The 15,346-nt window shown below is 37.4% G+C and overlaps 1 long non-coding RNA gene across 1 annotated transcript; it reads left to right on the top strand.

Moving 5' to 3' along the window:
- The first annotated feature begins 4,995 nt into the window (after nucleotides 1–4,995).
- On the top strand, nucleotides 4,996–14,912 carry LOC133650030 (uncharacterized). Its single transcript, XR_009826176.1, has 2 exons — nucleotides 4,996–11,995; nucleotides 14,184–14,912. It is a non-coding gene; the product is annotated as an uncharacterized LOC133650030 (long non-coding RNA).
- The last annotated feature ends 434 nt before the right edge of the window (nucleotides 14,913–15,346 follow it).

Raw genomic sequence — 15,346 nt, forward strand, 5'->3', positions numbered from 1 at the left:
TTCCACAATATAAATGCTCAGAAAGACTCAAAGTAATCCACAAAGTCAAAGCCCACTGTCAGTGGGGTCATTTACATGCACACAAATGTATGCAAAGTACGCTGTTTATAATTGTCGTCATCCTGCTGCCAGCTGTAAATGATAACTGCCACTTTGCACAATAGAAATGCTCAGAAAGACTCAAAATAATCCACAGAGTCAAAGCCACAGTCAGTGGGGTCATTTACATGCACACGAATGTATGCAAAGTATACAATTTATAATTGTCGTCATCCTGCTGCCAGCTGTAAATGATAACTGCCACCTTGCACAATAGAAATGCTCAGAAAGACTCAAAATAATCCACAAAGTCAAAGCCAAAAGTCAATAGTGTCATTTGGATGCACATGCACGAATGCAAAGTACGTAATTTATAATTAAGGCCAATGCTCCTCTCGCCAGTTATAAATGATAACTGCCACCTTGCACAGTAGAAATGCTCAGAAAGACTCAAAGTAATCCACAAAGCCAACAGTCACTGGGTCATTTAAATGCACATGCACATATGCAAAGTACGTAGTTTATAATTAATGTCATTGCTCCTCTCGCCAGTTATTAATGATAATGGCCACCTTGCACAATAGAAATGCTCAGAAAGACTCAAAATAATGCACAAAGTCAAAGCCCACCGTCATCGGTTTCATTTACATGGACATGCATATGCAAAGTATGTCATTTATGATTAATGCCATCGCTCCTCCCGCCAGTTATAAATGATAACGGCCACCTTGCACAATAGAAATGCTCAGAAAGACTCAAAATAATCCACAAAGTCAAAGCCAAAAGTCAATATTGTCATTTGGATGCACATGCACGTATGCAAAGTACGTAATTTATAATTAAGGCCAATGCTCCTCTCGCCAGTTATAAATTATAACTGCCACCTTGCACAGTAGAAATGCTCAGAAAGACTCACAGTAATCCACAAAGCCAACAGTCACTGGGTCATTTAAATGCACATGCACATATGCAAAGTACGTAGTTTATAATTAATGTCATTGCTCCTCTCGCCAGTTATGAATGATAACGGCCACCTTGCGCAATAGAAATGCTCAGAAAGACTCAAAATAATGCACAAAGTCAAAGCCCACCGTCATCGGTTTCATTTACATGGACATGCATATGCAGAGTATGTCATTTATGATTAATGCCGTCGCTCCTCCCGCCAGTTATAAATGATAACGGCCACCTTGCACAATAGAAATGCTCAGAAAGACTCAAAATAATCCACAAATTCAACAGTCAATAGGGTCATTTAAATGCACGTACACATATGTAAAGTACGTAATTTATAATTAATGCCAATGCTCCCCTCGCCAGTTATAAATTATAACTGCCACCTTGCACAGTAGAAATGCTCAGAAAGACTCAAAGTAATCCACAAAGCCAACAGTGACTGGGTCATTTAAATGCACAGGCACATATGCAAAGTACGTAGTTTATAATTAATGTCATCGCTCCTCTCGCCAGTTATGAATGATAACGGCCACCTTGCACAATAGATATGCTCAGAAAGACTCAAAATAATGCTCAAAGTCAAAGCCCACCGTCATCGGTTTCATTTACATGGACATGCATATGCAGAGTATGTCATTTATGATTAATGCCGTCGCTCCTCCCGCCAGTTATAAATGATAACGGACACCTTGCACAATAGAAATGCTCAGAAAGACTCAAAATAATCCACAAATTCAACAGTCAATAGGGTCATTTAAATGCACGTACACATATGTAAAGTACGTAATTTATAATTAATGCCAATGCTCCTCTCGCCAGTTATAAATTATAACTGCCACCTTGCACAGTAGAAATGCTCAGAAAGACTCAAAGTAATCCACAAAGCCAACAGTCACTGGGTCATTTAAATGCACATGCACATATGCAAAGTACGTAGTTTATAATTAATGTCATCGCTCCTCTCGCCAGTTATGAATGATAACGGCCACCTTGCGCAATAGAAATGCTCAGAAAGACTCAAAATAATGCACAAAGTCAAAGCCCACCGTCATCGGTTTCATTTACATGGACATGCATATGCAAAGTATGTCATTCATGATTAATGCCGTCGCTCCTCCCGCCAGTTATAAATGATAACGGCCACCTTGCACAATAGAAATGCTCAGAAAGACTCAAAATAATCCACAAAGTCAAAGCCAAAAGTCAATATTGTCATTTGGATGCACATGCACGTATGCAAAGTACGTATTTTATAATTAAGGCCAATGCTCCTCTCGCCAGTTATAAATTATAACTGCCACCTTGCACAGTAGAAATGCTCAGAAAGACTCAAAGTAATCCACAAAGCTAACAGTCAATGGGTCATTTAAATGCACATGCACATATGCAAAGTACGTAGTTTATAATTAATGTCATCGCTCCTCTCGCCAGTTATGAATGATAACGGCCACCTTGCGCAATAGAAATGCTCAGAAAGACTCAAAATAATGCACAAAGTCAAAGCCCACCGTCATCGGTTTCATTTACATGGACATGCATATGCAAAGTATGTCATTTATGATTAATGCCGTCGCTCCTCCCGCCAGTTATAAATGATAACGGCCACCTTGCACATTAGAAATGCTCAGAAAGACTCAAAATAATCCACAAAGTCAAAGCCAAAAGTCAATAGTGTCATTTGGATGCACATGCACGTATGCAAAGTACGTAATTTATAATTAAGGCCAATGCTCCTCTCGCCAGTTATAAATTATAACTGCCACTTTGCACAGTAGAAATGCTCAGAAAGACTCACAGTAATCCACAAAGCCAACAGTCACTGGGTCATTTAAATGCACATGCACATATGCAAAGTACGTAGTTTATAATTAATGTCATTGCTCCTCTCGCCAGTTATGAATGATAACGGCCACCTTGCACAATAGAAATGCTCAGAAAGACTCAAAATAATGCACAAAGTCAAAGCCCACCGTCATCGGTTTCATTTACATGGACATGCATATGCAAAGTATGTCATTTATGATTAATGCCGTCGCTCCTCCCGCCAGTTATAAATGATAACGGCCACCTTGCACATTAGAAATGCTCAGAAAGACTCAAAATAATCCACAAAGTCAAAGCCAAAAGTCAATAGTGTCATTTGGATGCACATGCACGTATGCAAAGTACGTAATTTATAATTAAGGCCAATGCTCCTCTCGCCAGTTATAAATTATAACTGCCACTTTGCACAGTAGAAATGCTCAGAAAGACTCACAGTAATCCACAAAGCCAACAGTCACTGGGTCATTTAAATGCACATGCACATATGCAAAGTACGTAGTTTATAATTAATGTCATCGCTCCTCTCGCCAGTTATGAATGATAACGGCCACCTTGCGCAATAGAAATGCTCAGAAAGACTCAAAATAATGCACAAAGTCAAAGCCCACCGTCATCGGTTTCATTTGCATGGACATGCATATGCAGAGTATGTCATTTATGATTAATGCCGTCGCTCCTCCCGCCAGTTATAAATGATAACGGCCACCTTGCACAATAGAAATGCTCAGAAAGACTCAAAATAATGCACAAAGTCAAAGCCCACCGTCATCGGTTTCATTTACATGGACATGCATATGCAGAGTATGTCATTTATGATTAATGCCGTCGCTCCTCCCGCCAGTTATAAATGATAACGGCCACCTTGCACAATAGAAATGCTCAGAAAGACTCAAAATAATGCACAAAGTCAAAGCCCACCATCATCGGTTTCATTTACATGGACATGCATATGCAGAGTATGTCATTTATGATTAATGCCGTCGCTCCTCCCGCCAGTTATAAATGATAACGGCCACCTTGCACAATAGAAATGCTCAGAAAGACTGAAAACAATCCAGTCAATAGGGTCATTTGCACGCACGCACACACACACACACACACACACACACACACACACACACACACACACACACACACACACACACACACAGGTGAAGTGGATCACAGGTGCACAGATTGCGATACAGGTGTGCAGATAGTCGTGCTGCAATGATACTTGCTGGTGTTTGTGTCTCCACGTGATGATAAAAAAAGCAGAGATATTGTCTGTCACCAAAATAAAAGCACGACACACGGCCGTGACCTGAGAGTGTGCAGAGGTGGTTGGACTTGATGTGGCTGACCGTCTGCTCCCTCCTGGCTTACATCACCACCTCTCTGACCCTCGTCCCGCGCACGCCCCCCAAATTCCATTTCCCTCCCAATAAGAGCGTGACAAATGGAGGCTGCCAGGAGATGATGTATCATCGTCTTCCATCTCATCCTCTCCTTGTTTCTCTTTCCCCTTCTGTCCTCTTTCCAGGACATTTCCTGGATGTGTTTCTGTCCACATCTTAATGGCTCCTCCTTCTCTTCCAGTATCTTCCTGCCCTTGTCTTTACTCTCTGTTAACCTCAAACCTCTTTTGTCCACGTCGCCCTTTCTCGTCAGCCTCTCAGCGCACGCTTTGTTTGGAAACTTGCTGTCAAACATGCCCAACATGGAGGCACACCCCTTGAGCACACCTCATGTTAGTCATGTTAGCATGTTAGTTGCTTTCAAACATGCCCAACATGGAGGCACACCCCTTGAGCACACCTCATGTTAGTCATGTTAGCATGTTAGTTGCTTTCAAACATGCCCAACATGGAGGCACACCCCTTGAGCACACCTCATGTTAGTCATGTTAGCATGTTAGTTGCTTTCAAACATGCCCAACATGGAGGCACACCCCTTGAGCACACCTCATGTTAGTCATGTTAGCATGTTAGTTGCTTTCAAACATGCCCAATATGGAGGCACACCCCTTGAGCACACCTCATGTTAGCATGTTAGCATGTTAGTTGCTTTCAAACATGCCCAACATGGAGGCACACCCCTTGAGCACACCTCATGTTAGTCATGTTAGCATGTTAGCATGTTAGTTGCTTTCAAACATGCCCAACATGGAGGCACACCCCTTGAGCACACCTCATGTTAGCATGTTAGTCATGCTAAAATGTTAGCATGTTAACATGTTAGTCATGTTAGCATGTTAGTCATGCTAGCATGTTAGCATGTTAGTCATGTTAGCATGTTAGTCATGTTAGCATGTTAGCATGTTAGTCATGTTAGCATGTTAGTTGCTTTCAAACATGCCCAACACGGAGGCACACCCCTTGATCACACGTCATGTTAGTCATGTTAGCATGTTAGCATGTTAGTCATGTTAGTCATGTTAGCATGTTAGCATGTTAGCATGTTAGCCATGTTAGCATGTTAGTCATGTTAGCATGTTTATATGTTAGCATGTTAATTGTTAGTCATGTTAGCATGTTAGCATGTTAGTCATGTTAGCATGTTAGCATGTTACTCATGTTAGCATGTTAGCATGTAAGCATGTTAGCATGTTATTCATGTAAGTCATGTTAGCATGTTAGTCATGTTAGCATGTTAGCATGTTAGTTGCTTTCAAACATGCCCAACATGGAGGCACGTCCCTTGATCACACGTCCTGTTAGTCATGTTAGCATGTTAGTCATGCTAGCATGTTAGCATGTTAGTCATGCTCGCATGTTAGCATGTTAGTCATGTTAGCATGTTAGTCATGCTAGCATGTTAGTCATGTTAGCATGTTAGTTGCTTTCAAACATGCCCAACACGGAGGCACACCCCTTGATCACACGTCATGTTAGTCATGTTAGCATGTTAGCATGTTAGCATTTTGAAAATTCCTAGCACCAACGCTGCTGACGTGCCCAACCAAACTAGTTGTTATTTCCCCTCCTTTGGGGCGGTACGGCTCCGTTGGTAGAGTGGCCGTGCCAGCAACTTGAGGGTTCCGGGTTCGATCCCCGCTCCCCGCCATCCTAGCCACTGCCGCTGTGTCCCCGGGCAAGACACTTTACCCAGTGCCACCCACGCTGCTTTAAATGGAACTCAGGTATTGGGTTTCACTATGTAAAAGCGCTTTGAGTCACTAGAGAAAAGTGCTATATAAATAAAATTCACTGCACCATTTTTTTGGAAGAAAAATGTCCACATTGGGGTGAAAGTTGTCGTCGCATTTTGCCATGTTGCACTCTACGGTGCAGCGAGTGGCTCCTTTTGACTTTCTTTATCTGATTCAGTCCAAAACAGTCACCGGCAGATGTGTCGTCGTTTTGTGGCACGACGACGCCATCAATCCAAGAGCGTTGTTACCACGGAGCGTGGAGAAACAGTAATTGCTTTGTGTGATGAATAAATCCACGGTGGAGGGAAACAGTACAGTGACTACGTTAGGTAAAGTCCAAATAAAAGCAAAAAGTATTTCCCACACTTTGCTGGAGTAATCAAGAGATGTTGTGGTGCACCTGCTGGCTTCTTGCTTGATGGATGGCACTAGCTTACACCAACCACTCGCTAAACTTACAGGACTTTTTTTTTTATTAGAAACAATTTAACTTAACATGCATGGCGGCACTCACTGAGGTCTCACATTTCACCAGGCAGGGACGATACTGTCATCTACACCCACCCCAAGCAGTCAAGTTGTCATGTTGTGTAAATCAGTGGTCCCCAACCACCGGACCGATTGGTACCGGGCCGCACAAGAATTAAAAAAAAAAAATAATAATAATAATAATAATAATAATAATTATGAAATCAACATAAAAAACACAATACATACATTCTATATCAGTGGTCCCCAACCACCGGGCAACAGCCTGATACCGGTCCGCGGACCGATTGGTACCGGGCCGCACAAGAATTAAAAAAAAATAAAATAAAAAAAATAATAAAAAAATTATGAAATCAACATAAAAAACACAATATATACATTCTATATCAGTGGTCCCCAACCACCGGGCCACGGCCTGATACCGGTCCGCGGACCGATTGGTACCGGGCCGCACAAGAATTAAAAAAAAAAAAAAAAAAAAAAAAAAAATTATGAAATCAACATAAAAAACACAATATACACATTCTATATCAGTGGTCCCCAACCACCGGGCCACGGCCCGATACCGGTCCGCGGACCGATTGGTACCGGGCCGCACAAGAATTTAAAAAAAAAAATAAAAAATTATGAAATCAACATAAAAAACACAATATATACATTCTATATCAGGGGTCACCAACCACCGGGCCACGGCCCGATACCGGTCCGCGGACCGATTGGTACCGGGCCGCACAAGAATTAAAAAAAAAAAATAAAAAAAAAAAAAAAAAAATTATGAAATCAACATAAAAAACACAATATATACATTCTATATCAGTGGTCCCCAACCACCGGGCCACGGCCCGATACCGGTCCGCGGACCGATTGGTACCGGGCCGCACAAGAATTAAAAAAAATAAAAAAATAAAAAAATTATGAAATCAACATAAAAAACACAATATATACATTCTATATCAGTGGTCCCCAACCACCGGGCCACGGCCTGATACCGGTCCGCGGACCGATTGGTACCGGGCCGCACAAGAATTAAAAAAAATAAAAATAAAAAAAAATAAATTATGAAATCAACATAAAAAACACAATTTACACATTCTATATCAGTGGTCCCCAACCACCGGGCCACGGCCCGATACCGGTCCGCGGACCGATTGGTACCGGGCCGCACAAGAATTTAAAAAAAAAATAAAAAAATTATGAAATCAACATAAAAAACACAATATATACATTCTATATCAGGGGTCACCAACCACCGGGCCACGGCCCGATACCGGTCCGCGGACCGATTGGTACCGGGCCGCACAAGAATTAAAAAAAAAAAAAAAAAAAAAATAAAAAAAAAATATGAAATCAACATAAAAAACACAATATATACATTCTATATCAGTGGTCCCCAACCACCGGGCCACGGCCCGATACCGGTCCGCGGACCGATTGGTACCGGGCCGCACAAGAATTAAAAAAAATAAAAAAATAAAAAAATTATGAAATCAACATAAAAAACACAATATATACATTCTATATCAGTGGTCCCCAACCACCGGGCCACGGCCTGATACCGGTCCGCGGACCGATTGGTACCGGGCCGCACAAGAATTTAAAAAAATAAAAATAAAAAATAAAAAAAATTATGAAATCAACATAAAAAACACAATATATACATTCTATATCAGTGGTCCCCAACCACCGGGCCACGGCCTGATACCGGTCCGCGGAACAATTGGTACCGGGCCGCACAAGAATTTAAGAAAAATAAAAAATAAAAAAATAAAAAAATTATGAAATCAACATAAAAAACACAATATATACATTCTATATCAGTGGTCCCCAACCACCGGGCCACGGCCTGATACCGGTCCGCGGACCGATTGGTACCGGGCCGCACAAGAATTTAAAAAAAAATAAAAAAATTATGAAATCAACATAAAAAACACAATATATACATTCTATATCAGTGGTCCCCAACCACCGGGCCACGGCCCGATACCGGTCCGCGGACCGATTGGTACCGGGCCGCACAAGAATTAAAAAATAAATAAATAAAAAATAAAAAAATAAAAAAATATGAAATCAACATAAAAAACACAATATATACATTCTATATCAGTGGTCCCCAACCACCGGGCCACGGCCCGATACCGGTCCGCGGACCGATTGGTACCGGGCCGCACAAGAATTAAAAAAAAAAAATTAAAAAAATAATTATGAAATCAACATAAAAAACACAATATATACATTCTATATCAGGGGTCACCAACCTTTTTGAAAGCAAGAGCTACTTCTTGGGTACTGATTAATGCGAAGGGCTACCAGTTTGATACACACTTCAATAAATTGCCAGAAATAGCCAATTTGTTCAATTTACCTTTAACTCGATGTTATTATTAATAATTAATGATATTTACACTTAATTGAACGGTTTAAAAGAGGAGAAAACACGAAAAAAATGACAATTAAATTTTGAAACATAGTTTATCTTCCATTTCGACTCTTTAAAATTCAACCGAAAAAAAGAAGAGAAAAACTTAAAAAAAGAATTTATGGAGCATCATTAGTAATTTTTCCTGATTAAGATAATTTTAGAATTTTGATTAAATAGGTTAAAATCCAATCTACACTTTGTTAGAATATATAACAAATTGGACCAAGCTATATTTCTAACAAAGACAAATCATTATTTCTTCTAGATTTTCCAGAACAAAAATTTTAAAAGAAATTCAAAAGACTTTGAAATAAGATTTAAATTTGATTCTACAGATTTTCTAGATTTGCCAGAATAATTTTTTTGCATTTTAATCATGATAACTTTGAAGAAATATTTCACAAATATTCCTCGTCGAAAAAAACAGAAGCTAAAATGAAGAATTAAATTAAAATGTATTTATTATTCTTTACAATAAAAAAAATAAATTTACTTGAACATTGATTTAAATTGTCAGGAAAGAAGAGGAAGGAATTTAAAAGGTAAAAAGGTATATGTGTTTAAAAATCCTAAAATCATTTTAAGGTTGTATTTTTTCTATAAAATTGTCTTTCTGAAAGTTATAAGAAGCAATATAAAAAAATGTATGAATTTATTTAAACAAGTGAAGACCAAGTCTTCAAAATATTTTCAAATTCTATTTGAGTTTTGTCTCTGATAGAATTAAAAATGTCGAGCAAAGCGAGACCAACTTGCTAGTAAATAAATACACTTTAAAAAATAGAGGCAGCTCACTGGTAAGTGCTGCTCTTTGAGCTATTTTTAGAACAGGCCGGCGGGCTACTCGTCTGGTCCTAACGGGCTACCTGGTGCCCGCGGGCACCGCGTTGGTGACCCCTGTTCTATATCAATATAGATCAATACAGCCTGCAGGGATACAGTCCGTAAGCACACATGATTGTATTTATTTATGTAAAAAAATTAAAAAAAAGTTGTGTTTTTTTTAAATACACCAAACCTGAAAAAGACTTGTTTGGAACTTGTTTGGAACATCCCACGGGTGAGCAGGCTAATTGGGAACAGGTGGGTGCCATGATTGGGTATAAAAGCAGCTTCCATCACAAGGACGGGGGCGAGGGTCACCACTTTGTCGACAAATGCCTGAGCAAATTGTTTAGGAACAACATTTCTCAACAAGGAATTTAGGTATTTCGCCATCTACGCTCCGTAATATCATCAAAAGGTTGAGAGAATGTGGAGAAATCACTGCAGGTAAGCCGTGATATTACTCACCTCGGATCCCTCAGGCGGTACTGCGTCGAAAAAGCCACGTCGGTGTGTAAAGGATATCACCACATGGGCTCAGGGACACTTAAGAAAACCACTGTACAGTCAGCCGCTACGTCTGTAAGTGCAAGTTAAAACTCTACTGTGCAAAAGCCACAGCCATTTATCAACAACACCCAGAAACGCCGCCGGCTTCGCTGGGGCCCCGAGCTCATCTAAGATGGACTGATGCAAAGTAGGGCTGCAACAACTAATCGATTAAATCGATTAAAATCGTTTATAAAAATAGTTGCCGATTAATTTAGTCATCGATTCGTTGGATCTATGCTATGCGCATGCGCAGAGGCTTTTTAATTTTTTTTAATTTTTTTTTTTTTTTTTTTTTTTTAATTTATAAACTGCGACATGTACAAACAGCTGAGAAACAATAATCAAAATAAATATGGTGCCAGTATGCTGTTTTTTTTTCAATAAAATACTGGAAAGGATAGAAATGTATTTTGTCTCTTTTATCCGATTATTAATCGATTAATCGAAGTAATAATCAACAGATTAATCGATTATCAAATTAATCGTTAGTTGCAGCCCTAATGCAAAGTGGAAAAGTGTTCTGTGGTTCTGATGAGTCCACATTTCAAATTGTTTTTGGAAACTGTGGACCAAAGAGGAAAAGAACCATCCGGACTGTTCTAGGGTGAAAGTGTAAAAGGCAGCATGTGTGATGGTATGGGGGTGTATTAGTGGCCGAAACATGGGTAACTTACACATCTGTGAAGGCACCATTAATGCTGAAAGGTACGTACAGCTTTTGGAGCGACATATGTTGTTATCATGGACGCCCCTGCTTATTTCAGCAAGACGATGCCAAGCCAGGTGTTCCAAGAGCGTAGTAAAAGAGTGCGGGTACTAGACTGGCCTGCCTGTAGTCCAGACCATTGAAAATGTGTGAAGGCTAAAATATGAGAAGCAAGAATGGGAAAGAATTCCACTTCAAAAATGTGTCTCCTCAGTTCCCAAACCTTTACTGAGTGTTGTTAAAAGGAAAGGCCATGTAACACACTGGTAAAAATGCCTTTTTTTTTGCAATGTGTTGCTGCCATTGAAATTCCAAGTTCATGATTATTAGCAAAAATAACAAAGTGTCTTTGCAGTCTATTCAATTGAATATAATTGCATTGTTTTTTAATTATATTCTATGCTATTGTATTTAAAATGAATATGAATAATGATTGTATAAACCTTTTTTTTCCCTGGATTTTGACTGCTTTGTTAAAGTTAATGTGTGACACATTTAACGTAAATGACCAAAACACAGCTCTTGCTCAGCCAAGCTTAAAAAATACAATAAAAAGAATGTTTGCGAGAAAATAAAATACAAGAAAAAAAAGAGTCCCTTTCCAGGCATTAATGGCCTCCTGGCCGTGTATATTTGTCTCCCTGCAGCATCACATGACATGCAATTATACCAGAAGCACACGGCGCCATCAGCGTTAGCGAGCCAGGAAGCATGAATATGTTGCCCCTATTCTCCTGGAGCTCAGTCTAAAAATATAAAGAGAGGGGTAATTGCAAAGCCAACCACTTGGAAAACAAATGTGCCTGTGTTTTCTCATACACAGCCTGCACCGCAATGCAAAAAAAAAAAAGCTCTTGAGAGAATGTTCAATTAAAGTGAAGCACACGGCCCCAGTGGAAGGAATATAAATGATAATGTGCTTTTTTTCCTCCTCTTCCCTCCTGTTTATATGCAATACAATCAAGTATTTAGCGTGCGTATGCATATTCATATCATCCTTTCCCTGCTTGGAAATGTATTGTGTGCGTGTCTAATGTGTGCGTATGGAAAGGTGATTTTTATGAGTGGGTGGATTAAAAAAAAAAAAATTTAAAAAATAAAAATGAATACAATTTAAAAAAAATAAATAAATAACACAACTCACTGGTTTGTGCAAGCACCTTGGAAATGTATTGTGTGCGTGCGGAATGTGTGCGCATGGAAAGGTGCTTTTAAGAGTGGGTGGATTAAAAAAAAAAAAAAAAAATCAATAAATATATACAAAAATAAATATTAATAAAAATAAATAAAAAAATATATTAAAAAAATAAATACAATTAAAAAATAATAATAATTACAAAAATCATTAAATAATACAACTCTCTGATTTGTGCAAGCACTTTGGAAATGTATTGTGTGCGTGCTTAATGTGTGCGCATGGAAAGGTGCTTTTAAGAGTGGGTGGATTAAAAAAATAAATAAAAAATAAATAAATATATACAAAAATAAATATTAATAAAAATAAATAAATGAATATATTAAAAAAATAAATACAATTAAAAAAATTACAAAAATTACAAAAATCATTAAATAATACAACTCTCTGATTTGTGCAAGCACCTTGGAAATGTATTGTGTGCGTGCTTAATGCGTGCGCATGGAAAGGTGCTTTTAAGAGTGGGTGGATTAAAAAAATAAATACAAAATAAATAAATATATACAAAAATAAATATTAATAAAAATAAATAAATAAATATATTAAAAAAATAAATACAATTAAAAAAATTAAAAAAATTACAAAAATCATTAAATAATACAACTCTCTGATTTGTGCAAGCACCTTGGAAATGTATTGTGTGCGTGCTTAATGTGTGCGCATGGAAAGGTGCTTTTAAGAGTGGGTGGATTAAAAAAAATAAAAGTAAATAAATAAATATATACAAAAAGAAATATTAATAAAAATAAATAAATAAATATATTAAAAAAATAAATACAATTAAAAAAATTTAAAAAATTACAAAAATCATTAAATAATACAACTCTCTGATTTGTGTAAGCACCTTGGAAATGTATTGTGTGCGTGCTTAATGTGTGCGCATGGAAAGGTGCTTTTAAGAGTGGGTGGATTAAAAAAATAAATAAATAAAAATAAATAAATATATACAAAAATAAATATTAATAAATAAAAATAAAAAAAATAAAATAAATACAATTTAAAAAAAAAAAAATTACAAAAATCATTAAATAATACAACTCTCTGATTTCTGCAAGCACCTTGGAAATGTACTGTGTGCGTGCTTAATATGTGCGCATGGAAAGGTGCTTTTAAGAGTGGGTGGATTAAAAAAATAAATAAAAAATAAAAAAATATATACAAAAATAAATATTAATAAAAATAAATAAAAAATATATTTAAAAAATAAATACAATTAAAAAAATAAAAATAAAAATTACAAAAATCATTAAATAATACAACTCTGATTTGTGCAAGCACCTTGGAAATGTATTGTGTGTGTGCTTAATGTGTACGCATGAAAAGGTGCTTTTATGTGGGTGGGTTGATTAAAAAAATTTAAAAAATTAAATTAAAAAAATTAAAAAATAAAATAAAATAAAATAAATTAAAAACAAATAAATAAATAATTAACTAATACAACTTGCTGGTTTGTGCAAGCATCTTGCAAATGTATTGTGTGCGTACCTAATGTGTGCGCATGAAAAGGTGCTTTTATGAGTGGGTGGATGAATATATAAAACATTTTTTAAATGAATACAATTTTAAAAAATGTTTAAAAAAAAAAAAAATAACAATAATAGTACAACTCACTGTTTTGTGCAAGCACCTTGGAAATGTATTGTGTGCGTGTAATGTGTGCCCATGAAAAGGTGCTTTTATGACTGGGTGGATTAAAAAACAAAAAAAATTAAATAAATTAAATAAATAAATAAATAAATAAATAAATAAATAAATAAATAATAACATTTAAAATAAAAAAAATAATAATAAAAAATTAAATAATACAACTCACTGATTTGTGCAAGCACCTTGGAAATGTATTGTGTGCATACTTAATGTGTGCACATGAAGAGGTGCTTTTATGAGTGGGTGGATAAAAAATAAATAAAATAAAACATGAAAAAAATAAATTAAATGGAAAAAAATAAAAATAAAAAACATTTCAAAGAAAATAATACAAAATGCTGGTTTGCGCAAGCACCTTGGAAATGTATTGTGTGCGTGTCTGTGTGCGCATGAAAAGGTGATTTTATGAGTGGGTGGATTAAATTAAAAATAATAATCATAATAATAACTCAATTAAAATAAATCAAATAATACAACTCGCTGGTTTGTGCAAGCACCTTGGAAATGTATTGTGTGTGTGCCTAATGTGTGCGCATGAAAAGGTGCTTTTATGAGTGGGTAGATTAAAAAAAATAATAAAAAAAAGAGTGGGTGGATAGATGGATGGTCAGGTGGGTGGGTGGAAAAACTAATTTTCTTCCCCCCCTTAACTATCATCACACTGCCACCTCTCCTCTCATCAACGACGTAGTTAGCTTTAAGCTAACTGCACTTTAATGGCGCCGTTTCAACGGTGATTTACACACAACACGAGACCCCCACAAACACCCCCCTGTGTCACACTAAAGGGGCGCCCGCTCTCTTTATTGTTCATTTAGGACGATGAGTTGCTGTAATCACGCTCGGATCCCGTCCCAAATTATTCAATTAGGCCCTTTTGTTTCCCAACCAGCCGGCAACACTCCAGTGCGAAAAGGGGAAAAAAAAACAATAAAAAAAAAAAAGGTGCCATGGTGAGATGAGGAGTGGGCGATGCGAGTGTGACTCCATTAGTGGATTTGTTTGCCACTTGGAGTGCGGATAGGAAACCCCTCTCGGCGTTTTGTGCCGTGCTCTCGGTGACGACGGGTGTGCATGCTAACGTGTTCATCTGCCAAAAAAAGTGCTACATTTTTTTTTTTTTAAACACTACTTCACTCGAAGTGAGAGGGGAAACTCTGCCAAGACGTATTTTCCGGACCATAGGGCGCACCGGATTATAAGGCGCACTGCCGATGAGCGGGTCTAGTCAGGTCTATTTTCATACAAAAGGCACATGAAAGGAGTCATATTATTATGATTATTTTCTAAATGTAAAAGACTTCCTTGTGGTCTACATAACATGTAATGGTGGTTCAAAATGTTGCATAGATGATGTTTTACACATCATCTTCCTTGGGCGAATAATGTCAACTCACTACACCGGTATGTTTTAGCGCTTCCATAGCGAGTCTACTATATTTTCAATGGAACATGGTGTTGTTTACTGGAGTCACATTGCAGTGTACATGTATCTCTTATGGCAGTCACACATAAGAGATACGTGTAGACTGCAATATGATGGCAGTCACACATAAGATA

The sequence above is a fragment of the Entelurus aequoreus genome, linkage group LG05, assembly GCF_033978785.1.
Source record: "Entelurus aequoreus isolate RoL-2023_Sb linkage group LG05, RoL_Eaeq_v1.1, whole genome shotgun sequence".
Lineage (NCBI taxonomy): Eukaryota > Metazoa > Chordata > Actinopteri > Syngnathiformes > Syngnathidae > Entelurus > Entelurus aequoreus.